At 33.0% G+C, this 26,997-nt stretch overlaps 1 pseudogene across 1 annotated transcript in view; it reads left to right on the forward strand.

Annotated features, from left to right (window-relative positions):
- The first annotated feature begins 841 nt into the window (after positions 1-841).
- The window catches only part of LOC143232714 (uncharacterized), a 70,905-nt pseudogene continuing 44,749 nt past the window's right edge, over positions 842-26,997 (forward strand). The window contains exons 1-2 of the transcript XR_013017689.1: positions 842-1,256; positions 9,988-10,767. The product of XR_013017689.1 is annotated as an uncharacterized LOC143232714 (transcript). The remainder of the gene's footprint in view (positions 1,257-9,987; positions 10,768-26,997) is intronic.

The following is a 26,997-nucleotide window of genomic DNA, read 5'->3' on the forward strand; positions in this document are numbered from 1 at the left end:
AACAGTTGATTGTGTGAATAGCTAGTATCATAATAAACTTGATGGGGGGGGGGTTCTAATAAGCCCTCACAAAACTCATTTTACAAGAATTAGTGCCTTGATGCTCATCACATGGGAAGGCTTGCATTTTATTTGATACAGCCTATAGTATATAAGTTAAAACTGTACTAATTACATGAACAGAAATTTACTAAATGTATGTACTAGAAATTAAAAGGAACAACTGTTACAAAATCTCTTTGTTAACCTGAAGACGACATAATTGTTCTGTACTTTAATTAAAATTTTAATACTCATACCAGTTATCTTAAGAATAAATTTTCATTTCAAGTGGATTTCTCGTTGAAACCGCTTCAAAATTCGGATTTGGAAATTCTGAACATCATAGATAGTTGCCATAGACGTGCGAGTCCTTAACAAACCAAGTTGTATCATATGTAGTGCTAATACTACTTTTTAATTCAAAGGAAAATGCGTTAAAATACTACTTGTTTTATCACATATGACTTTTGTTACAAGTAAACAAAACAAATTGTATTTACACTGAGAGTAAAAGTTTCTGAAGTCCGAAGTCACCGAGTCTCTCTCGTAGTCTTAGTAGAATTACCGGTAGCTTCGACTTAGTAAGAAAATTCTGTTTCAGTGACATAAAAACAACGTTTCAACTCAGAATACGGATTATTTTTAGGTTTCCATCACATTCAAACAAACTTTTCCTGCTAAAAGCTACTTCTCATATCATGAATTACTCGCTACGGCTCTCAATTCACAAGAACGACTTCCACCTACCTCAATATAGTTAAAAACGCGACAAGCACAACTGAGACGCTTTTAAGAGTATAGTCTGCTTCGAGGATAATTACTGAAGGATCATGGGTTTGTAAGCCATATTTAGAAGGTTTGTTGAATTTATCGTGAAGAATAGTTTTGTAATCTAATCCATTCTTCGAAATGTGAAACATCAGCGAAAACGTTTTTAACGTTAACAGGAAGACTGTTAGGTTTTGCAGGACTCGTTTAATCACGTGTATTTTAATCCATGTTGTTGGAATCAGCTCAAGGGGAAATCAACTGCATGAAAAATGATTTAGCGATTACTATTATTATTACAAATACTGAAATAGTAACGTGGTACTAACGTTGACTACAGATTACAAATTCTAATACTACTAATGTGAAATCAGTTAGTCTTTCGAAGACGGTTGGTATTCGGCAGTTTATCATTACTGAGATTGTTATAAGATCCACGTCTTAACGTAAGTAATAAAAGTAGTGCTGGTAATATTACTGTTACTGGCAGTATTCATAGTATATTACTCATTTAGGGCTTGAACTTGGTGATAAACGTACTTATTATTATTATTATGGTAGTTGTAATTCAATTTCCAAACATATAAGACCACTTTCAAAGTACTTAGTCTCTAACTTTGAATCTAAACCTGATGCTAGATAGTACTCTGTACTGTACTGTCACGTGAGCCGCATCGGTGCACAATGTCACTTTGGAAGATAAATAAACATTCCTTTTTTAAGTTATAAAATATATTTAATGCAAGTTAGTAGTAATATACAGTACCGTGACATTTATGGTTGGGAAAGTTGTAACTGAAGCAGGACATTAAGGTGAAAACATTGTACATTACAGTAAAAAAAAGGTTAAAAGAAATGTTGGGGATATTTCGGTAAATTTAGTTGAATGGTTATGTGTTGAAAAAGGAAACAACTTGTTTTCTGTAATTTGCATTGACATGTATATGAGCCATCTATTCTACCTCATCACCACTGGGTGTGGCAGATGCGGTGTGGTTGACATATTATAATACTTTTTTTTTTTTTTGCCAAGATTGAAAATATCTTAAACTACAGAAAACAAGGGACCATTTGGCCCTTCAACAGTTAAAAAGCTGTAGTAGCAAACCTGCCTTTGATAAAAGTAGAAATTTAAACGAACCCTTTACTTCTTGGGAAATCATTGATTCTTTTTGTAAACCCCTGTAAAATGTTATTCTCCACTAGTGTCAATGGTAATTTATTCCATAATTTAATTGCCATTCTTACTGTTAAAAATAAAACAAATTAGAGGCTGTTATCCTATTGATCTACCAGATAATCTTGTAAACTTCAAATGTGATAATTTTGTAAGTTTTCTTTTTTTTTTTAGAAAACAAGTGATCTTAACCTCTGTAAGATAATCATTTCCTTCTTGAGAATCAACTTAGTAGCTAAAATTGAAGATATATGATTCACAGAAAAGAAAAGAAATGTTACTGTGATGCATTAATCAGGACAGTGTTTCACATAAAGATACTTAGTAGTTAATACACAAGTGAGATACAAGAAAGCATCTTCAACAAGATAAAAATGAAAAATGAGCATTAGCTTTTTATAATGATTAAATATTTAAAGTTAATGAATTAGAGACTATTTTTAAAGTTAAACTTTTGGATCAGCTTTGTTGCATTCCACCTATACAAAATTCATTTCTCTGGCAAGTCAAAATCAAAATACTATTAAGTAATCCTAAGAACAAGAACACAGTTTACCTTTTCTTTTGCTATGTACAATGTAGTAGTTAAAATGTTAAACTATTTTCAGTTTAAAGTAATAAACTTTATTGTCCCTTGTGTTACTGAAACTTGGTAATCTAAAATACATCTTGTTTACACTAACATGGATTTGACAGAACACATTATTTGTGGTTTTAAGTCACATTTTGATTAAAACTAGCGTTTTATTTATTAGGCTAATAAAGTGTAAAATTAATAGTCAGAGAATTATCAAACATTTTAATAAATAGTTAATCTGTGAATGAAAGCACTTTACAGAATGATTTAGAAATATTTGGATAGGCAAACCTTCACTTTCAAAACTACATTATGAACTCTTACAATTTTAATACTTACTTTGGTTTGTTACAGCAATCCAATACATTCATTTATAATCAAAATTTTAAATTATGGAATGTGAGGGTATTATAGCATTATGAACAGTTTTATATTTGAATAAAATCTTGATCTTTGATATTATTTCTAGCAAAAATTAAGAAATGAAATGGGAAAGTTCCATAATTTTCTTATTTTCAGGTCATTTTTTTTACATAATACTTAAAGGTTTCTGATGGTTTTACTCTATGTCTTTGATAATTTGGAAGCTTATTTTCTCTTAACCATTACCACTTATTTGATATCCTTTCGTAGATTAAAACTATATACAGTATTTAAAGTGATGCCTAACTAGTAATTTGTATAAAGAGGTAATTACTTCATTTGCTTTATAAACAGTATGCCTATAAATATATCCTAAAATTCTATTGACTTTACTATAATCAAGAGAGCACTGCTGGAATGACTTGAGTGGTTTATTCATCATTATGCCAGAAACCTTTTCTTCAGTCATACTTCATTTGTTTTCCATCTGTATTACATACATGATCCAAACTGTGGTAAGCTTTGTTACCCTCTACTAACTATAATTAAAGGTCATTTGTCCAACTAATCAATTCATTCAAGTCATTCTGTAATATTTAAACATAATCAAAATAGCTAGAGTATTCCCAGTTAAAAATGGATACTGTCTTCTATTAAGTGATGCTTTCACTAGCTTATCTGTCTCTCTGTGGCAGAAACACTTCATGAATTTTACTTTGCATTGTTGTATTCTCTTAAAGGAGCTGATGTTTTTTATTTTCTTTCTATACACCTGTCTTTCCATTATTCTTGAATATAAGATTGTAACTATATATCTGTTCTGTGGAGTGGTGAGTAACATGTTCTCATATTTATTTTTTGTTACCTGAAAATGCATTCAGATAGATATTTGTATTTCCAAAGAATCACCCAAATCAAAGAAATTATCAAGATGTGAGGAAATGGAGTTTGGCACATTAGTTTAAATTTTGGGAAATGTTATTGTACATATGCAAGTGAATATTTGTTTAGAATTTATTTTCTAAAAGTTTCAACTTTTATATTTGCCATTTTACTTTGCTTTAAAAATCCATGTTAAGCTTATTAATACCAAAAGCAGTAATAACATAATAAGCAATAGGACATTTAATATACTGTATTTTTAATTATTAATCATTTTTATGTATACAGTTTGGAATGTAAACATTACAGGAAAGGCTGCTTATTTATTGTAATTGTCAGAATATGTAATTTATTCTGGGACTTGAGTTGGTATAGCATCCTTGTGACCAAAAATCTAGGGTTCAAGCCATTTTGAGGGTAGTTATCTTAACCACATTGATACCTGTACATACATTATATAACCAACATTAAAGGACACCAAGGGACGTTTTGATCTGTTTGAGCTGTCTTATTCACCAAATTAAATTTAACCCTTAAAAACAGACCATATCATTCAGACATTTATCAAGCTTTCCCTTAATTCCCCTTAAATTAACTGCATCTTCCACATCTAAAGGCAGCCTGTTCCAAAGGCCAAATGCCCTTTTTGAAAAACAAGGCTTTTAGCTAAAGATGTATTATTCCCTGCTAAAATTTATGTTTGTTTACTGTAGTCTTACCATTCCCAAAATTAAATATGAAAAATTTTGATGGATCAACACTATGAATTCACTCAACTATCTTAAACATCTCAGGCAGGTCCCATCTAACTATTTTTGTTTCAAGAAAACAAACTCAGTGTTTTTAACTTATCATCATATGATAACCTTCCATCATAGGTATCAAAAGTAGCCATTTTCTGAACCCTTTCCTCCTTTGGTGTGAATGCCTGTATATGGTGAGGGTACCTCCCAGAGAAGGTTTTATTTTTTCAGATTACCTCCTCTGGAATCTGAATGTCCACTCATGTTTGTCGACTGGATCTGTTGGGCTAGGTTCAATAGAGTACCAGTGTTGGGCATTCTCAACAGGTGTTATGGACATTGTTTGATGCTGGTGTTTGGGTATAATGCTCACAAAATCCTGTTGTTGCTCTAGTGTCCTTGTTTAGCATTGTAGTGAATCCTCTTATAGCTAGTGTGGTCGCTATGGATTCCCCCAATCCAAACAAAAATAAAATAATAAAAATACATATCATTGGTAATGGCCACATCTTGAAGATTTTGAACAGCAGTCTCCACCTCATTACACATTTCTATCTAATTTTCTCATACTACATTCTTTGTCAGACAAACCTTTAGGGCAAATGCCCCTTTTTAATAAAAAGGGATTAGAGGGGCTTGCTGGCTCTCCTCAGTTAGTCAAAAAACTTCATTCTGGTGACATGTTGGTAGACCCATCTACCCCAAAACACAGTGAACTTCTCATGAATTTGAAGGCCATTGGAGATACACCCATTGAGGTTGCTCCCCATGCTACTCTGAATTCCTCATGAGGAAATATTGTTGAGAAGGACTTATAACTTTTGGTTTCTCTATTCAAGGAGTTTATGCAGTGAGTCAGATCCCCACTTGTAAGGATGGAATTGTGCTGCCTACCATTGTTCTTATTTTGACATTTACATATCCACATCCACCCTGTGCTGTTATGGCAGGTTATCTGAAGTGTAATGTAAGGTTATGTATTCCCAAACCTCTCAGATGATTCCATTGCCAATTGTTTGGTCACTTGAAGAGGCTTCATGTTGTGGTTCTTTGATGTGTGCTCATTGAGGTGCCAAAGACCATGATGCCTCCAAGTGTAAACTGGATTCTCACTGTGTTTATTGTTGTGACTGTAACCTATCTTACTTTTGTTCTCACCCGAGGTGGTTGGAGAAGAAAGAGTTAGAGCATTTGAAAACAATTAGCAACATTTCTTACCCTGAGACTTAGAAATTGTTGTCCCCAATTCTACTTCATATGTACTGCTGCACTACTTTCCACTGCCTCCATGGGAGTGACAGACCTTTCTGTGTTTTGAACACAGTTTAAGTTATTCTTAAACCATGTGAGAGATTTTTCTCCATCTGTGGGTAAGCAGATTGACACATCAGTGTTTACTGTTGTCTCTGTTCCCACCATTCATTCCAGTGACTATTCGGGCCCACCTTCTTTGGCACTGAGATATAGAATGATTCACACCTTTAGTTGCTGGAATTTACATCTATTGACACTGACCTGATCTCTTGGTTGAGAGCAGAAAAATGACATTGTAAACCAAAGGATTCTACACTCAGTTCTCCTTTACATAAATATAAATGGCCACTTTGATACAGTGGAACTGTCGAAGTTTCCATTCTAATCTGGATTATGTTACAGCTCTGATTCCTATCATCCTGTGTGTTTTTCTTACAGGAAATATTTCTGAAACCTACCAATACAGTCACCTTTTAGCAGTTTTTGTTATAAAGAAATTACAGGTTGTGTGATGGACAAGTGCATGGAGGAAGGTACTGCTGGTTGACCTGCATCTGTTCACCCTGTCTTTGCCACTTGATACCTTCTAAGAGGTTGTTGCTGTTCATGTTTCCTTGGGTTGTACCATTACTGTTTGTTCTCTCTACCTGTTTCCTGAAGAAAATAATCTATTAGACCTTGATGCTTTCATTGAACAGTTGCCATCTCCTTTTTTATTCCTGGAAGACTTTAATGTGGTGCTGATATTGATGGGAGAGGTCATTCCATAGAGCATATGCTCTTGGATCACAACTTTTCTCTCTTCAATACTGGTTCTTAAGTTTATTTTAATGGACCTTGTCAGCATATTACTGCCATTTATCTTTCTATCTGCTCCCCCTTCACTTTTCTTGGAGGGTTGACAATGACCCAATGGACAGTGAAAATTTTCTTATCATTTTGAAGGAGATTGGCCATGGTTGATGTCATCCAATCTGCATTAGTTATAGTTGTTTTTTAACTCATAATTTTCTTTTATCTGGGACTGTTCCACTGATGAGTGCCTTTATGACACTAAAGTCACAAAACCTATGTTTTACTGTTCTGCTGTTTTTACAGCAGTGTGTGATAGCACCATTTTTGCCATATCTTTTCTATTGGTTTATCCCTGATGTCAAACAATGTCACTGTTGATGGTTACACTGTTCATCTTCCTTGTATTTTTAACTTTTATGGGTCATTACCCTTTTTGATTGTATTTAGATCTTTTATAGAAATTTTACTTTTTGTTTTGTTTTAATTTGATTTATATTTTATAATATTTTTATTTTTTTATCCGTTATTTGGGGGAAATAGCTTAGTTGTTTTCACTAATATATGCCTTACAACCAAACAACTTGAACCCTTTCCAAATATTTAGTGTCATTTTTGAGATAGAGCACCCAAAACTGAACACAAGACTTCAAAATGTGACCTATCCCCTTTAGACTTCTATTCAGTATTTCTGTGAATACAACCTAAAATTCTTGCATATCCTGCCACTAGCAACAGCACATTGTTTGGGTGGCCAGAGACACTTATCAATCAAAATACAAAGATCTTTTTCCTCCATAACACTGTTAACCTGTTTACTGCCAAGTATTTCAGCTGCTACAATACAACTCTAATGCTTCTTCATTTTGTAACTTTTTTGTGATGCATTTTGGATCGAAAGTGAAACAATTTGTAAGTAGGCCAAATGCATGTATGGTGCTGACATCTAGCGTTGAAGTTAAGTATTATCGAGAATGAATTAACACATCTGTGGCACTGTGTTACCGATCGGCTTGGACGAGTTATCTCATTTATAGCACTGAACAGGTTAAGGCTAGTCCCATAAAAATTATACTAACATTCATTCAATTTGTGATATCCTACATGCATTATTTTGAAGTTACTGTATTTAAAAGTCATTTGGTATTTATTTGTCCAATTCTGTATATGTTTTTGTCATAGTAATGGTATTTTGCTCCTGAGGCTCAACTAAGTTCAGTGGATAGTAAATGAAACAGTTTGTTAGAATTCTTGATTTAGAAACTAGTTAGTATATGGTGTGCATAATTGTGTTGTTGGAGAGAGAAAATGGATTGTGATGTTTATTCCATTTTACAGTCAAGGGCAAGTCTTGTTTAAGTGTTGGAGGTATTGTAATGGTTGGAATGGGTATTCAATGAGTGAACTCGAAATATGATAACTGAATTTCAAGAGAATTATTTTTAAGCATTAGTGTGAGCTAAGAGTTCCAAGCTCAAACCCTGGTTAGGGCAACTTTCCTTAAATAATACTGAATTATGTAATGAATATGTACATGTCATAAACAGTGTTGAACCCAAGCATTTAATGTAATTATTTATCCTTCAAAAAGGTTTACGGTATTTTTATTATTGTTCTGTTTGTGTAAAATTGAAAGTTCATAGCATTTTTTATGAACATGCATGCTATTACAATTGAATTAATATGTCTGATAGAAGTAATACTTTGCTGAAAATTGTTGTAAAAAATTACTCCTTTGTTTTTTTTTTAATATTGTGGAAAGAGGATTGACATTCCTATGGTAATTGAGAAGCAGACACAAGAAGTAAATTGAATTCTGGCTACTGTATAAGGAATTTACTCTTGGTTGGATGTTAAATCTAGAGCACAGTAAAATTTATGGCCAAAATTATATAGACCATTTCAAGGATGGTGTTGGCGAAATGTTCAGGAAAGGCTTCAAGGATCATTGGAATAAAATGGGCTCTGGAAGAATGTCTGAAAAAACTCGATCTTCATATCCTGACCAGTTCAGTGTAACATATGACATGGAAATTTGTTAATGTATTATAGCCCTGGCAGTTAAGCATAAGAAACATGGCACCCTTGTCATTACTTCTTCTAGAAGGTTACAGTAACCTCACAGAGACACACTGGTGTTCATTGTGTCTGAATGGAATTGCACCATTATACTTAAAGATGCAGTCTGCAAGCTTGAGGTATGACACAGAGATGATGTTTACAATAACAATTTCCCAAGAGATAATCAACTGAAGTCATTAATTTCTTAAATTCAGTCACAGCAGAACAGTTAAACAGATACCATCGCATGGTAATTGTATTACCATATCCATTTGCTTTACTGTGCAAATACACTTGGAAATAAAAGTGTCATAACTTTTCAAATATTTATTTAGTTTTTGCAACAAAAAGTTGTGTTTCTTGACTTAAGATGTGTTTAAATACAGATCTGTCTTTTTTGTTTCACAGTTTCTACAATGTAAACCAACAACCCCATAGTAAAAAGAAATGCCTTGACTCTCTTGACTGGTGTTAAATAAAAATTTGTAATTGTGTATTTAGTGATTTTTATCATACATGTGAACTTTTGCAAAAAATTTCATATATTTGTTCTCGTATATGTTTACACACTTGTGTGTGTGTATACATATATATATAGCTTTTGTAACATTTCAGAGTTGGTCCTCAGCTAGCATCAAATTTATTAAAGGAAACAAAGTATTTAACACTCCTACGAAAAGTGGGGCCTAATAGGCCCCAGAGCAACTTGAAAGGTTATTAATATTAGGCTAATAATTTTGTATTTAAATGAAATTGCCATTTAAATCCATTAATGAATGGATTAACGAGATTCCCACTGTCCCTATCTACTATCTAGCAAAACCACAGCCAGGGGAACGGGCTTGAAGAAATCAGGACTAGAAATGTCTTTTCGTAGGAGTGTTAACTAAATAGATATTTTTGTAAGTAGCTTGATAACATATTAATATAAAAAGTATCAATTTACATAGAAATACAGGAGGATTTATAATTAAAGAAGTGAATTAATGAAAATTGTTTGTCTGATTATATCTTCTAAAGTGCAACATTTATATTCTGTGTGTAATATATGTATGTATACCAGCTGATGTAAGTGTTCAATACAAGTGGAGTGAAAGGGGAGTTAGATTCAAATGTCGACCCTTTTTCCCCTTAGTGTCACTTCTCAGGCTCAGGACTTCCCTTTAACTATAAGAGATTAAAGGAAATATTTAGACTTCTTTATAATGAGCTTTTTTTATTTTTATAGTTGTACTGTATTGTCTTGATTTTTGAATTCTGACATGATAGCAGTAGAAATCAACCACATTCTTTAAAACAGTCTGGATAATATTTTTTTCTTATTCTAGTGAATGATGGAATATGCTGATATGAATCCAACAAGAACTACTTTTAAAAATAGTGATGTCCTATTTTTTAAAAGTCTAGAAATAAAAGGACATATAAGAAAATGTGATAAATTGAAGGTAATAAGATATTTTCTTATGACCCTGTTATGTGTGGTGAAAAACTGTTATTTGTTGTTCTTCTGCTGAAAAATTGAATAGTAATATGTCTGCAGTCAACCACCTAGGGATCAAAAATAATTCCCTGGTTCCACACCAGACTATTTATACAGGTTGCACTGGAAACTTTCCTGCTGATGGAACTGTTAATAACTCATCTATGGGGGTTATTCACACTATACCAACTGTGGTGGGGCCAAAATCTAACCATTCCAGTCTGCGACTACGTTATTTTGCCCAAGCATGTTCTCCTTTGTCATCAGCTTTAGGATTTCAACCAGTCCGTGACAGTAGCATGTCAGCATCCTTTGAACGATACATACCTGTTTGTCCTTCATGGACACCACTAAATAATGGAGGGCTACACATAGAATGTGATGGTCGTAGCCCCTGTCCTTCTAATGTTAATTCTGTTGCTTTGTTGCAATGTTCTCAACCAACAGTAACTATTGAAAGACAACCTTGTATACAAGGCACCCCAACTCACCTTGTTGGAAACCAGGGAAAGAATTTACTTTTTTCATCAAGTGTGTTGTATCAGGGGAACACCTCCCTTCCAGAAAGTGTAACTGTCCCATTTGGATGGAAAAGATTGACCTGTGATGGAAAAGTAGTTTATATAAGGTAAGTCGTTAAATAAAAGTGTTAATGACTTTCGTGAGTGATTTTTCAAATTGTGTTCTTCATATTTCACACAGTAAAAAAAATGCAATTTTGGACATCTTATAGAAATTTTATTACATTTTTATTTGGTATGAAAATACTATTATATGAAAAGTTTATCTTAAGATGAATTAGTGGTTCTTATTATAATGTATTGTTATATTACATTAACCCCTTTGCTACGTGTTATCATGTTTGTAGACTTATATTCAAAATTTTATTGATAAACTATTTTATGAATTTATGCTAATTAGTTTGGTATCACATTGTAGATTAAACTTCATGTTTCAATATTATACATTCAGTATTATGCATTTAAAACTAAATACCAAAACAAAATTTCTGAATGTAGATTTTTATGTGCCATATGGTAAGTTGAATACAACTTTGATTCAAATTATAGTCAAAATGCAAAGTATAGTTCCTTATTAATTAGAAACTCAAATTACGGATACTGGCAATCAAGAATATAAATTAAAAACCTCTTATCTTTTGTATTTGCTAAGATATCACTACATTTAATGAATCAAACAAAATGGCCCTTGTCACCACTTTATATTTCTGGAAATACTTGAAGTACTTTTTTTTCTGTCTATAATGTGTGAAAAACTAATCAAAAGTTCATAATGTATCCCTGATGGTCTTCTCTGTCTTTATATGTGGGAAATTTCTAATGTTATATCTTTATCTTGAATCACCAAAGGAAGTAGTAAGAAAAAGGTTGTTCAGTAAACAGTATATTTTTTACTCAAATACAGTTTAGTTAGTAAGCCTGATAATTTACTGTAGAATTCTGCAATAGTGATAGAGTAACTTATAATATTTGATTATTTCAAAATGCATGTATAAAACCTAAAAAAGTATTTTGTTTTATATATTCCACATGCAAAATTTAACAAGTCTGAGTAAATTTTAGCAAGCAGGCAAACAAGAACTAAGTTCTTAATAAAAAAATTGTTATATATATTTATTTATTTATTGTTTGTTACATATTTTAAGAGAGTAATAGAAATTTAAAAATAGTAATAGTAAAGAGTAATAATATATGTATATATACATACACATATAATGTGTTATAACCAAAGTGAAAATGTATTTTACAAAGTACTGATTCATTAGAAAAAACTCAAGACAGGTCACTTTGTGAAAGCAAGTTTCATACAGTTGGTTAAAGTAACATGATTGTACATTTACCATTTCATTCCAGCTTATGTAGTATTAATTAGATACAGCTGTGTGTGTGTGTGTGTGTGTGTATATAGATGTATAATGTTATGAGACTTAAGCTATTTAGACTAAACATTTATGGTTTCTTGTTATAATATGTTGTCATTCTAGAATGGATGTGCAACCCCATGGACACTGGCCACATGTGGCTAGTAGATAGCACAGTTGTGGCCAGCTCGAGTTTAGGAATCAACTTTTTCCATCATTTATTTTTTATCACAAATTTAGTAATCAGCAACTGCACTGCCTCACATCATCGCTAATGTTGCATGCTTCATCACTGCCATAGACTCTGCTCATTTTGTGAAGTCAGTCTGATTTAGATGTTTATTATTGACTGTGCATTGTTCTTCATGTGCTTGCAAACATATTTTTATTGTGCAACATTCAAGTGTTTAAATATATTTTGTTTTTAATCTCATAATATGGATAAGTAGATAATTCGAAAATGAAAGAATCCAGATGATGGTGAACACAGAAAATAAAGATAATTTAATTGATTCTGGCATTACTGTTGAAAAGAGAATGGCACGAGACTGGAAAAACATGAAACGATAATTTAATGAAGTTAGGAGTTGAAATTTGCAGTGATTAAAGCAAATAATAAACCAGTGTGTCTTTTGTGTAACAAAGTTTTTAGGAATAATAAAGTATGTAACTTTGAGCAACACTTTAACAATTTTCATAACAAATTTGATGTAAAATTTCCAGTTGATAGCAAAAATTGTATGCATGAAATTAGCCATCTGAAAGCACAACTTCATGAACAAAAGGGAGACCTAAAAATATGTTTTATCATTGATACATCTAGTTACGTTAGCTAGCTATAAAGTAGCTTAGATTCTAGCTCAAAAAAAGAAATCATTTTCTGATGCTGAACTAGTAAAAGAAATATTGGTTATGGTCATTGAAACTCTCTTAGAGAATTATGATTTAAAAATAAAAGATGATATTCTTCAAAAGGTAAATAATTTGCAATTAAGGCAAAGAACAATTATCCATAGAATGCTAGAGTTGGTGAAAGACATAGAAGCCAGTTTCTTGAACAACTAAAAGACTTTGTATTTTGCTTTAGCACAAGATGAGTCAACAGATGTTAGTGACACTGCACAGTTGATATTTTGTGTTTGATATGTAACTTTAGATCTTCAAGTGAGGGAAAAAATGCTTGGCCTTTGTGGATTATGAGATTGAACATGTGGAAAAAAACATTTCCACAAAAATTTCTTGAAATATCAAAATTCAATCTGGATCTTAAAATATCTGGTTTCTGTCACAACAGGCAATGTTCCCACCATGACCGGGGCAAAATTAGGATTTATTTCTCTTTTGAAGCAGCATTTAATTGAAAATAATGTGAAGTCCATGCTGTCATCTTTTCATTACATTTTGCATCAGGAAAATTTATGTGCTCAAGTGTCAAAAAGTGATGAATTGAAAAATCTGATGGGTATTGTAAAAATTGTGAATTATATTAGAAGTAGAAGGTCTCTCATCCATCGACAGTTTATTGAGTCTTTGAAGAAAAGCAGTGACTGTACTTTTAATGATCTTACTGATGTAAGATGGTTAAGTAGAGGAAACTTGTTGGAACAATTTACTTCCTTATTTCCTCAAGTAAAAGAGTATCTTGTTGAAAAAGGTAAAATTGAAAATTTCCCTGAAATTGAAACTTTGTCATGGCAGTGTGATTTGCACTTTCTGTGTGGCATGATGGCTCACTTGAATAATTTGAATACAAAGCTTCAGGGAAGAGGTAAAATAATAAATGAGCAATCACAGTATATTCATGAATTTCAATTAAAGCTAAACCTCCTTGCAGAGCAATTACAAAAGAATGATTTGACATTTTGCAAAGTTGAATAGTTTTCTAGAAAATAATAAGGACTATGATTTCTTTGATGCTAAAGATGATCTCTGTATAACTGGATCAAAAATCTATCTCAAAAATTTGAACTCATTTCTCCAAACTTAGAAATTTAAAATTGATATTTGAAGTTTTGCATGATCCATTTCAATTTTACTTAGGAAATTTCAGTAGGGAAATTACATCTTTTTTTGTCTTTGGATAAGAGTGGATTTGAAGAGGATATTCTGCTTACCCTGCAAAGTGTAGAACACATAATAGGTGAACAAAAATATTCTGTCAGAGAGATGTGGCTCACTATTTGTATAAATGAGAGTCTTCCAAGTTTAAAGATTGCAATTTCAAAATTATTTTTCATGTTTGGATCCACATGGATGTGTGAGTCCACATTTTCTATGCTAGATTTTCTCAAGTTTAGATACAGATCTCAGCTTACTGACATAAATTTAGAGGCAGAGCTAAGATGCTTATTGAGCACAGATATTAAGCCAAATTTCAAGAAACTTGTTGATGAAAACCCCCCATAAATTTTCATATTAAAGGTTAGTTGAAATGCAATTATTTTGATTAAACTAACATTTTTCAATTTTGTTTTTGAATAGTGTGGCCAATGTTGTTTTCATTACCCACAGTTGAGGCCAATATGAAAAAAAAAGTTTGATAATTAACTAGAGGTTATAAAGCTTTTGCATGTAAAATTTGACAATTTTCTGATTAAGAAAAGTATTTTTAATCTTAAAATTATTTTGCATGTTGGATAGTCAATATATTATTGATAAAAGGTGTAGTCCACAAAAATTAAATATGAGATAGGATTTAGTTCTTCAGTTTTTTGTTAAAATTTATCTTTATGATATTAAATATTAGATTGAGATTTATTGTACCATCAATCGAATTTTGGTCAGGATCTCCTGGACTCCATTATCCTTCTTTTCTCACTATGCATTGATTTAGCCTGGTGGCTCAACACTTGCATCTCTTTACAGATACTTCTCTGACAGGTTAGGAGCATCTATGGATTCCCAGAAGATCACAGTTCTTTGGCCAATTTGACTATACATCAATCTTCTGACTTTACTTGCCCTTCATTAGGCTTTTGGCAATTTCCTACCTTTTGTACTGGGTAAGTTGGTCATGATCCATTTGAAGTTGGATTATTGTCTCTTACATCAGTTGACAAAGGGGCAACAGTTCATTTTGTGTTTTTAAATGTTGGAATTCTTCTTTTGGGCCCATTCTTATCACATTTGCCTGCTGGCATGTATTGTACTAGGTGCTCTGAGTTTTGTTACAGATTGCTTATCTCATCCTGTCAAGATTCTCTTTACAGAATGGTCCTCAGATCCACATGTATTCTAGTGGTTGTGTGCCAGGTGATGTCCTCCACTTCGGGATACATTTGCCATCCACCTCAGTTCTAAACTTCCTTTCTTCTGATCTGCATTTCCATATCTTTTGGCTTTGACAGTAGTTGCTTTCAGTCAGAATTGGTGCAACATTTATCTTTATGCCTATTCCTCTCTCTGCATTCTCTAGGTTTTTATCTTTTATTCAAACTCCTGCTTTTCAAGTCCTTCTCAATGCCCCTTTCAGGCCTGCTCAAATGTGGTTTATAATCATTACCCTCCCTCAATCAAACCCCTTCATCACCACTTTGACTTTCCTGCTCCCTTTTCTGGCAATCTCAGTCATTTGTATGTCATTCTTCCATAATCACACTCCAGCTTCACATGCATCATTCATGGAATCCTTTCTTTCTCCTTCAGTCTGTCCTTCATACTTAATAATTTATCAAAGAAAATGATGTGTTTTCAGCAATTGGTTTCTCCCTCCCCATCCCAATGTTCCCCACATCTAGATTATTTTACCTGTCTCTTTGATACTAGTTTCTCTGTGTCTACTCTTGTTGGTTATTAAGCAGCCTTATCTTCTACCTTTCATATTTCCCATTCCTGTAAAGTTATTTCCTATTCTGTCCTCTCCAACTTGTTTTGGTCTTTTCATTTCCTTTGTCCATCTCGTTTTATGCTCTCTTCAGATTGGAAACTCAGTGTAGTTTACCAACATTCACCCAGACTCTTGACTACCTGTTCCTTGTACCACCTGTACTGAAAAACATATTTTTTGCTCCTTTTTTTATCTGGTCATTGTCTGATATATGTGCTGTCAATGTTTCCCTTATTTTTTTATCACCATAACATTTTCCTCCTGTATCCAGATCATAGTTTTTTTTTCCCAAGATGTCAGCAGTTCATTAGGGTGGTATTACCTTCACACCAGTTTATCTCCATTCCATTTCTTGTATTTATTTCCACTTTGATCTGGACTGTTGTTTGTTCTATTTGTTCCCTCTGGTGTTATATTGCTTGTGGGAGACATTTTGAAGGGCAGAGTAGCCAATTGTATGCTCAGCTTGCATTCTTGAAATTAAGATCACTTTTTTCTTGTAGTTTCTTAGAAAAAATAAAAAATGGGGTTTTGAAGCTGATGGAAACAGTAATTTTACATTTTCAATTGAAGCTTAAGCAGAGTAGACATAGTTTTATTTAAAAGGTAGTTGCAGCTCATTACAGATCTCAAGGTAATGAGAAATAAACAGATTTTTATTAGTTATATTTTTGTGCATGTAGTTAGTTGATGCCTATCTCAATGAATGTTAAAGGTCACAAATTTGCTTAGATACAAATTTTGTTATAAACAATTGTTGAGTAAGGCACATACTTGCTTGACTGTATTCCTGTGTCATGCACCTTTGAAGTGAGGTCCTACTCATATCAAGGTGGTTGTACAGAATTTATACAAATTTTACTGTTAATCAAACTTTGAGATTTTGGGGCACATGTTCCATAGTCTGTGATAAGGTTTCTTTGACTCAAATATTCCTCATCATCATATAACACATTATTTCAACAGAAGCCAGTTATTAATCATAATTTAATGAAATCAAAATTGACCAAGGAATAAGTACTATGTATCTACTAAAGAATAACAGAAATAATAATACTTTCAGTGACTTCAGATATGTGTATCATATTAATATAAGTTCTTGTACCAACACTTTTGAAACCTCCTAAGGTTCAGATTCTCCTCCAAAGAAGTTATCTTATTTTAGTTAAACGACAACTGGAATTTCTTTAGCAGTGAATGGTGTCATCTCCATTATGGATCACATGGTTTATTCTACCCTACATTCTTCCTTTCAAACTCAGGACTCGTGGTTTTTTGTATCTGTAGCTTCTACTTGCCTTTGGATCACACTGAGCAGCTCTTCTCACAAACCTGACTTAACTTTTGGCTCTTCTATCTGTAACAAGGATCAGACAAAACATTTTTTGTACCTCCTTTCTCTGATAATTCAGGTATGTGAAGTTTGTTTTCTTACACAAGTTGTTTGTAGTGGTTCTTAGATGAGATTCTTGTGTGCATTTTAATTCTGTTTTGTTTGATTTTAATTTCTCCTCTCATCTTTTTCCACCTGATTGTTGCATTAATTCAGATTCTTTGTCTTTGTTTCATATTGACTGTCAGTTATTAACTCTTCCTCAGATTTGAAACTCCATTTCTGTGGAATGTAATATATGATTGAACTTTTATCTCTTTTTTTATTTTAGTGCTTTTATTCTTTGATGTTTTTTTACCCAGTTGGGAATATTTTTCACCTTCTAGTTTGACCCTCTTTTACCCTCAACATACTCATCTTTATCTTTTACTGATGCACCTTTTCAGCTTACTATTCTTTTAACCCTTTTTTCCTAAAGCTCCACACTTTAGCCCTGACAGTACTACTGCTTTTCATGCTGTTCCATTTTATTATTAAGCTGTTTCCCAGTTAAATTGCTTTCTTTATTTCTGGGATTTATTTCTTTGAGATGCCTAGTTTTCTGGAGTTGAGACTTCCTTTCATTTAATTTGAGGTATTCCATTTGTACCCATTCTTTATACAGAAGTTATTTTGGCAGTTTTTACTGCTTTGGCCCCTCCTAAGAGATCAAGTGTCATAAGGCTTGTTGATCAGTGGTTTCTTAAACAGCCTTTAAGCTTTTATCCTTTGGAAGCTTGGCTCTTATGCTATTCACTTGTGAATTCATTTTGTAGAAACCCTTTTGGTTGTATAGGTTTTCTCATGGGAGCTTTCTTAGTCTTTCAGGATTCATACTTGTTTGTTTTCAGCTAAGTACAGAAGGAGTTCACACACAGAATGCTCTTATTGAATTCACATTTCTACCACTATATGGATATTTGGCATGTACCAGCTGTAGTTTGCTTGTTTTCATTGTACGCTGATGCTCTTAAGTTGGTATTAACTCCCATTTAGTATTTTATTTACCTGGGAGTCTTTATCACTTTGTTGGGCTCATCCTTCTTATCATTATAAGTTTCCATTTTCTAGAGCTCTCATGTTTATTTTTATTTTTTTTCCATGGGATGAAGTTTTGTCTATGGAGGTTTGCAAATCTTTTATCTCCTTTCTTCCTATAGACTCTTTGTGTGCCCCTTCAGTGGATTCTGGCAGTTTGGGCAAATAAGCTGTTTCACTATCTTCATCATTTCTTTACCTACACCTCTACCTTATGCTGTAATAGTGATTTGAATATTTCTGTCTGTGACATTGAGCATCTGTCTTCTTCCGTTGCACCTGGACTTGCATATGTTAACTCTTTCGACACATGGTTAGTCAGTATGACCAACCATGCAACCTTTTTGAACATGTTTAAAGTATTTATAGATTTGATAAAACTAACTATTAATATAGTGTGTGTAACTTCATGAAATTTTGCAGTTTTAGTAAACGTTATAAGTCTTTCACTTACAAAAATCGTATTCCTTAGTAAAGTATTTTAAATAAACTAAAGATCTGTTTGTGAATGTTTTGAACATTTGTTTTAAATAGCTCATGTGCAAAGTGATTTTCATTTTAAGATAAAAAAAAACTTTTCAACTTAAAAGTCTCAAATTTCCTGTATGTTATCTCTAAAACCTTTTAAGTACCTTTAAAATATTCATTTTCAGTAAAATTTTATCTGTTATTTTCTCTACCGTAACTTTATACAAGGTTGGTCAATTGTATTGACCTTGTAACCACCAAAAAAAGAAAAAAACAGATAATTCTAAATTACATTTTTTCTTTCAAGAAAGACTTCAAATGTAACATGAAACTAAATTTGTTTATTTTAAGTAGCTTTAAACTCATACCAGTATACATCTATTTATAATTAAATTTTATTGCTTTATTGTCCTTTGAATTTTGTCTGATTACTACCATAAGCTGTAAAAGACTTGGAGAATGTATAACTCACAGTATGCTTTTAAATCACATTATGCTCATGCATCCTGAAGTATTTTTATTATATTATTATTTAATTTACCTTATGTAACCTTAACTAACCCAAAGAGATCTATATTTTTTTACATTTTAATTATATTTATAATAATAAGTAAAGAATAAACATGAAAAACGAAATACATACCTGAGTATTCCTTTTTCTTGGTGTTAATTATTGATGGCACTTTACCCAACTTTTTATACTAATGTTAGTAGTACATTAAATAATTTCTGTTTAATTAAATAATGCACCAAAAATGCATTATAATATCATTTCAAAAGCAGACAGTTTCTTTTAACGATTGCCATTTTTCTGGCTTTTTAACTATGAAACAAGAGCAGCTACATATTCATCCAAGCTATCCACTGTTATTTTCATGGGAACCAAAGTTATATTACAAGTTAAATTGATGATTATCTGTTCAGAACCCATTGTAATGTAATTTGTCATCTGATAAAACCTTTACTCTCTATTGGTTATGGGTAATATATAATTAAATGTAAGAGAAATCCTAAAAGAAAAGATCCAATAGGTGGATGTGGCAGGAGGGGACTGTTTTTTGATTTTATATCTCTGTAACCAAACAAAATTGAAGGCTATACAAATTATGATTTGTCTGAGCAGTGGCAATGTTATAGTGAGTTATTTAAACTTAATTTTGTAGTTAGAGGTGATGGATAAAATAAAGAAAAGAAGGTATTTAGAGAAAATGTGTCACATCACTCTAGTGGAAGTTCTGGATTTTTTCAAATATTGCTTTATAGAATTAATAACTTAAACTTCTATACTATTAAGATATTGATTATTAAACTTTATGTTATTCTAATTGGTGTAATGTAAACAAAAAGTAGTTTAGTAACATTCTGAATGTAAGACACAAAAATCTTATGCAGTAAAGGATACCTGTGGCAATATGGTTAATAAATGTCTCTGTAATTTGGTGAGTGCATTGCTGTATACCTCCACCTTTTTTATGTTTGGTCTCTTGTGAAGTGGTCTTTTTATATCAAGTGTTTTATGAGACCTGGGCAGCTCAATAGATTTTCCACTATCTTTTGTTCCAGCTATCCAGACATCCTATTTCAATACATTTTAAGAAAATACTGACAGTTTTTACCTAAGCCAACAGGAATGTCTTTGCTGCTCTTACCTTTGCTTTCTTCCTCTTAAGCTTTCTTTTTCATTTCATATAAGTGACATCAACTACGATGTCAGGAAAACGTAGGTTCAAACGTCTTAATATAAAGTGATAAAACCCTGTTACCTGATGACTTTTGAAAGATTGGCCTTTCTTTTTCAGATTTGAACTAGTGATTATGGTGTAACTGAATTAGTGATATATGAAGGGAATTATGTGATGTTATGAAGGTTAACTGGGCTTCCAGGAAGTATTTTTGTATATTTTGTAAATGTACTTTTGTTAATTGTGTCATTTCTAATGCAGAATTGGCTGTCTCACTCAGAATGAATCTTTCTGACAGAGAATTCCTTATATCTCCTGATGTTTTCACTTTGTTCCCACTTTGAAAGTTCTCTTATGAATCAAGCAAGTTTACAAATATTTGGGTCTCAGCACCAAGACTTCATGGCCTTTGTATTTTTCACTCTGAGTCAGGAATGGTCCACCCTCTTTCTGTTTGCCTATCCTCTTTAATTTCTTAAATTCACAGTATGCCTTCTCAGGGTCTTTGTATTGCTGTTCTTTGGTTAACTTATTTGTGTTTTTGTCTGGAGCTTCTAACTCTTTATGTTTTGGAGGTCTCTTTTTTATGTTAGTCTTAAGTGTCCAATATTCATCACATCTCCTATGACTTCATCTTTACATGTGGCCTTTGTTCAGCCCCTTCTATGATAGGCATGTTTTGCTCCACAAGCAGCCCATTGCTATTTGTTGGTCATCGATCTTTGCTATCTGTTCCCACAACTAGATAGCTGCTAGTTCCATTTGCCACTCCTTTTCTCTAAATATTTTGGTTGCCTGTATCATCTTTTTCCTAAGACACATTTTATTATTTCTTCTAACTTGCAGAAACATCACTTTAATATTTGACTGTTTTCCCAGACCACACTTTCCTTCCTGAGACTTAAGCTGCTAACTTGGGTGATCAGATGTTTTATCCAATCAGAGCTTTGTTCTCTGCATGATCATCAGATCCTTGATCATATTGTTTGCCCTTTTGGGCAGCTTGTTGTTATGTCAGTTATACTTCTTTCATTTCAAGCAGTAAATATCATCCTTTTTTTTTTTTCTGCAGGGTTCTTCTTCCTCTTATAACTTACCTGCTCATCATTGACCTGCTAGTTTAAACAACTCATTTGACTTGTTTATTCTTCTGTGGGAGATGACTTTTATCATCTGTTCCAAATTACTTCTTATCTAGTTCATCATCTCATGGCTTCTCTTGCTTCTAGTTATTTACATCTTCTCAGTGAGATTTTACAGTGGAGGATGTGGATGATTCCACGCTCTTTTGTGTTGCAACACTGCTACAATACACTGCAGTTTCCATAAGTTTTGTCTCCCTCCAGCTGTTATGCTCTAATTTTCCCAGATTTTAAAAGAAGGTAATTTTTATTTCTTTTTCCTTCAACTTCCACAAAAGAAATTGTGTTTTTATCTATATATGTGTTTGTTTGTACTTGAGACAATGAGGCCCACCATGACATCACATCATTGTGAATTTTTCTCTTGTGAAACCTTCATTGAGTAGGGGATAACACAAAATATTAAGCACGTCTGCCCCAACTCAATTGCTATGTTGAGATGGGTTATTTTCGTAAGACTACTTTTAAAGTTTATACATTTGACTTTCCAAGCCCTACTGCTACTTAAAATTAAAAAAAAAAGACCAGGTTTGTCTTTTTTTGCTGTCCCTATTTTGCAGTAACCCTTTGCTTAGCTTCTCAGTGTGGAATATTCTGCAGAATATTACTGTTTGATCCACTCATCTCTGTAGTATTCTTCCTTATTCAAATTCCCTCCTTCCATTTTGTAGTGGGGTGGGAAAACCCACACTTCCCCATTACCAAGCTACTGCATGAGGTTAATATGAAAAATTCCTTTATAATTCAGTGGATTAACTTCCTTGATCAGAAGTAGGGTAAGGTATCTACTTGGAAACATACAGGCAATCCTTACATTAAGAACTGGACCATTCTCAGTAGTTGTAACCAGCCAGATAGGTTTTTATTTCTCCTGGAATGATTCATTGCTGTACCCACTTATTCTGAAAATTATATCATATTTATCACACACTGTATGGTCTGTCTTGTTGCCCTAGGTAGTCTGTGTGTATGAGGTTTGCAAATCTCATGAAGTATAAGGGCTGTTGCAAAAAGAATGTCTTTCTTTCTCTCCTAACAAGAAAAACTAACAAGTCTGAAGACTTTTGCAAAAATCAGTACATGCGATTATGCCATGTACAAAATGTCACTATCACATATTAAACATATCATTAACATTGTTTTTATATCCTCATAAGTTATCATGGTGTTGAATCAGGTTCAGATTCATGTTGCTGTTATTGCACTTGGGCTTGAATAGAAGCTAGTGGTGGATGTTTTGAGAAATTTGAAAGATTTGGATTATTGTGTTGTAATGGCAAATTTGAAGAATCCCATATCATTGAAACTTGCATCAGAAGCTTTGCAAACTACTAAAAATGACCAGTGTTGCTGGAACTCTGATCTCAAAGAAGAAAACTTTGACAGTGAATTGAAGCAACAACTTTCAGATCCATCAATATGACTTGTTCACAACAAAACAGGCAAGCACTCAAAAACTAAAAAAGAACTCACAGTCACTCCTCACATCAACATGTATCACACTACTGTCTGGAGAGCTTTGAAATGAGAGGAATTTATTTTATTGTTAAAATCATTCAACTCTGTTTTGAATGGTTAAAAATGATGAAGGTCAACGTATGGAGAAATATTGACTAAAAGTTTGTACATTTTTGGTGAAAAAAAAGGACATTCTTTATGCAACACTCCTTAACCCTTTGAACCTTACAGGCCATAAAAATGGGCTAATGGAGAGGTGTACATACCTGATAGGCTGATCTTTTGGCCTGACCATTTACAAGGATTACCTGGTACATTGGCAAAGTGGACAGTGCTAAATTATCACTTATTCAGCCCACACCTCTGTGTATCCTGGATTTTATTTCTGAAAGTTGACTGATTCTTAGTTGTTGTTGTTGTGTTTACAGTGTGAAAGTAAAAAATAATTCACCAGATATTTTAACATTGTTTTGATAGTGTTGTTATGCTGCAACATAAAATCCTAACAAAACAATCGAGCAAGATGGAAATAAAAGGTAAAATAACCAGACAGCAATGATGCAAATTTACAAAATTTAGGTTAGGGAATTATTGTTGGAGCCTGACCTGGAGGACATTCTAGACAGTGACTGTACTGGCAATGACTGAAAGCAAATGTAGTGATTTCAAGACCTTTGATAGCAAGTTACCTATTTGGCATCATGTTCCTGATAATTATCAGTCAACTTTGTCAACTAACATTACTTCATGTTTAGGTGCAGATGTCTCACTCAAACCATTATAGAAAATGTATGCCCTAAAACATCCTAAATTCAATTTCAAGCGAGAGTATGCCACTGTACTGGCAGTGACTGAAAACAAATGTAGTGTATTCAAGACTTCTGATAGCAAGTTACCTATGTGGCATCATGTTCTTGATGATTATCAGTCAACTTTGTCAACTAACATTACTTCATTTTTAGGTGCAGATGCCTCACTCAAAACATTATAGAAAATGTATGCCCTAAAACATCCCAAATTCAATTTCAAGCGAGAGTATGCCACTGCATTTTTTTTTCATTGTTTTGGAACAAATCTGTTTGAAACCTAATCACACAGGAAACAAATCGTCAAGCTCAGTATGTAAAAGAAGAAAAACCTAACAACAACTATTCAAAATTGTTTGATCTGGTTACTGTTCCTGAACTAAAAGTTTTTTTCTGGGTGTTGAATTGCCATGGAGAGCTGATCTACAAAGATAGGTATGAGATGTACTGGAAGAAGAAGGATAGCTGGATTACAACTACACCTGGATTCAGTAAGGTTTCACTCAAGATCAGTTTCTAGCTATCTGGATATTGTTGGATTGTGTAAATAAAAGAGATCCAAATGTTCACAAGTTGGACAAAATATACAAGAACAGACTAATTTTTTACATCATTGTGACTAACTTTCAATGATACTATATGGCAGACTGTGAACTGTCACTGGATGAAGGAAAAATAACTACAAAAAATGCACTGAACGTAAAGCAATATATCAAAGACAAACAGATCAAGTGGGGTTTAAAAATAATACATTGTGAATGCAGAGGTGTATGTGGGGAAAGTTGATGTGAATTAGCCATTGGAGACAGTACTGCATATTTACTGATAGATTTTACACTTATGTAAATGTTGCAGAGTATTTGCTGGAGAAACAAGGTACATGATTGTGTGGTACAGCTTTGACCAACAGGAAGAAATTTCCTAAGGAACTTGTCAAAAAATGATGGACTGTAGTTCTGATTCATTGTTGTACAATGGTAATACAGTTGCTGTTGTGTGGTGTGACAAAAAGGCAATTTACTTTTTGGCAACAAAGTATATAAGTGATGCTGATGTAACAGTATTGCGCTATGACACCAAGGAACATGAATGTCAGTGCCATGCCTAGCTTTAGTGAAGGCCCATAATACCTATATGGCTGATACCAACAAAAATGACCAGATGATGAAGCTGGAAAAATGCAGATGCCATTACAAGTGGCCAAGATGACGTATAGTGAAATTGTTTGTCTGGTGTGCCTATGTCATACAAAACTGTTACAAACCACACAAGGAACCTGTATAGCTTGTTCATACCTTTTGTATGTTTATTGACAAATTTTCATGAATTAGTGGGGACATATTGTCATGCACAGGTCCCAATGTCACTTTAAAAATTTGGCTGAGATGAGACACACCTGCTGAATGAACTAAATGTCCCAGTACACCTACCTGAGCTACCACAAGGAGCAACTTCAAACAACAGATGTGTTATCTGCATGGAGAAATACAAGCAGTCAAAGAGAGGGAATCCAGAAGCCATGGACTTGCCTGAACTTACTAAAACAGTTTACTGGTATAAATCATGTGAGGTGTTCCTGTGCATTGGATCTGGCAATAAGGACTGTTTTAAGACATATCATTCCAAAGTCCAATTCTAGAAATCCATCACTGAACTGTAGTATCAGTGATGGTACACTATGAGAAATGTCATGAATAAGTAAATTTGCTATTTTGTATTATAGACCCAAAATTATGTGTTATAACATTTTGGGAAGTCACTTTGTAAGATTTTCTAGTTTTCAAATTAAAAATAAACGTTTTCCATAATGGTCAAAAATTGCCAGGGAAGCCCAGGGTCATGGTATTGAAAGGGTGGGAATCCTGGAGTTCAAAGGGTTAAAGGTTAGTTGAACAACAATTTTACATTTCACTCAGCTTTATAACACTTCAGTACTATACAAAATGTTTTATTTATCATATCTTTTGATTAAAGAATATTCCCTGTTTGATGCAGCTGTGGTCTCCCCTTGAGTGATGCTCCCACTAGGTTCTAAGTTTCATTCCCCATTGTGTAGTACACACTTTTTGTTGCTGTATTCTCAGTAAGGAGCTTGTTTTTGTAACTTATGTCTCTGCATTGATCCCTCTACCATCTGTTCAATGTAAGATTTTACCTATTTGCTCTGTGAGTAGATGAGTAGCCTTTTTGAAGTTAAACACTTTCCTTACATGAAAATATATTTCAGATATATACTTACTACTCCACGTAACCCCTTGCCTTTTTTTTCTTGCTTCTAGTGTGTGTCTTTTAACTTATTAGGAATGAGTTTTAGTTACATACAAAGTGCTCATGGGGAATGCTGTGCATGGAGAGTGTGTCATCATTCTATTAGTCGAAGGGTAGACTAACATTGATTGCTGATTAGAGTGGTATGGTACACTTTTTTACTGGTAGAGGTGGGATTTTTATTCAAAGGCTTGGAATGTACATAAAAACTTTTCAACAGTAACACAAAATATTAATTAAGTGAAGATCTGAGTATCTATATGAAATATAATTTCTAGTAAAAAAATGTTTAATGTTATTTCACAAATGTAAAAGATGGAGTTATAACCAAGGTTACTGTCTGCCTAGAAGATCTAGTATTCACAATACTGAGATATTTACCATAGATAAATCATAATAATTGTCACTCTTAAATAAATGTTGCTTCCATTTCCTTGGAAGTTACTTATTTGGTTTCACATGCTATGTTTTGAAGTAAAGTGTGAAGAAAGAATAAATTATTATAAAAAACAATATAGTGCAACTGCTTTAGTTGTCCCACCCAGAAGTTCTCAGTGCATCGTCATTTCATTTGTTTATAATGAATTCATCAGTGCCATTCAACATAAAGCATGCTAATCATATTGAAGCAAAGTAGAAGTACTAGATTGAAGAAAGTTTTTCAAGTCATTATTTTGATTGAATTCATCCTGGTTGTTGCTGGACATTTCAGAACATCATCTTAAAATTGATGAGATAACTAGGACATCTTATTTTGTCAAATACATGGAGCATTATTCCAGAGAAGGCCAGCTAAAACCAAAAAATGTTTAAAATGTGAAGAAACATGATATTTATCTTGGAACTAGAATTAGCAACTTTCAAGTGGAGTAAAATAATTTAGTTTTTATTGCATTTTTGAACATATATTTTTTTA

The sequence above is a fragment of the Tachypleus tridentatus genome, chromosome 11 (assembly GCF_004210375.1).
Source record: "Tachypleus tridentatus isolate NWPU-2018 chromosome 11, ASM421037v1, whole genome shotgun sequence".
NCBI classification, from domain to species: domain Eukaryota; kingdom Metazoa; phylum Arthropoda; class Merostomata; order Xiphosura; family Limulidae; genus Tachypleus; species Tachypleus tridentatus.